At 60.3% G+C, this 765-nt stretch overlaps 1 protein-coding gene across 1 annotated transcript in view; it reads right to left on the bottom strand.

Annotated features, from left to right (window-relative positions):
- ZC3H4 (zinc finger CCCH-type containing 4) overlaps positions 1–747 on the bottom strand; it is a 36,116-nt gene extending 35,369 nt beyond the window's left edge. Inside the window, 1 exon segment of the mRNA XM_010852714.1 lies at positions 271–747. The gene's annotated coding sequence lies outside the window, so the exon portion shown is untranslated.
- Positions 748–765: the final 18 nt, after the last annotated feature.

Raw genomic sequence — 765 nt, forward strand, 5'->3', positions numbered from 1 at the left:
CCTTTATCACCCTCCAGAGAAGGGCATGGGGCGAGCCCATTTCGCACTTAATACAGGGGAGGGGGGCGCTCCCTTTCACCACTTGGCAAAGCACAAGGAAACCTCGTTTTTTTTTTTCCTCCCGGAAGGGATGGCGCCCCATGATAGCCCGAAAAGGGAGGGAACCCCATGAGAAAGAGGGGACCAACTTCCTCTCCTCTACCAGGCAGGGAAACCAAACCTCAACAGCTTACCCCCCCACCCCGCGCGCCAATAAACGCCATCACCTACCTACGAAAAGCAGAAGGACCCCCCCCTTTAAAAATAGCTTGGGGAAGGGTCTTCGCCCCCAAAAGAGGCAAGGGCTTCCAAAGGGGCAAGGGATCACACCCCCCCCGCAATTTTTGCCCCCCTAGGGAATAGCTAGGCAACAACTCCCGCCAAAAAGTGTAAAAGAGCCCCAACCAAAAGGACCCCCCCATTAGGATGGAGAAAGAAATGAACGAACCCCCACTTTCTGTCTCCCACGAAAGCTAGGGTACCTCTCCAAGTAGGGCAGGGCACACCTCCCCCAGGAGAAAGGATACTACCGGGGGCTGGGAGACCCCGCCAACTCCCTAAGAGCGGGGCTGTTGCTCCAGATGCCCTCAAAGGGTCCGGGAGCCCCTCCCCCATTCCCTTCCCCGAAGCCAGGCGACAGGCAGGCGGGCCCGTGGCTGCCAGCTCCGGGCGCAGGGGCAGCCAGGACCCCCGTGGGTCTCCGCAGCACCCCCCACGGCGCCCCCT

This window comes from Bison bison, unplaced genomic scaffold (assembly GCF_000754665.1).
Source record: "Bison bison bison isolate TAMUID 2011002044 unplaced genomic scaffold, Bison_UMD1.0 scf7180017864313, whole genome shotgun sequence".
In the NCBI taxonomy this organism is placed as follows: Eukaryota; Metazoa; Chordata; class Mammalia; order Artiodactyla; family Bovidae; genus Bison; species Bison bison.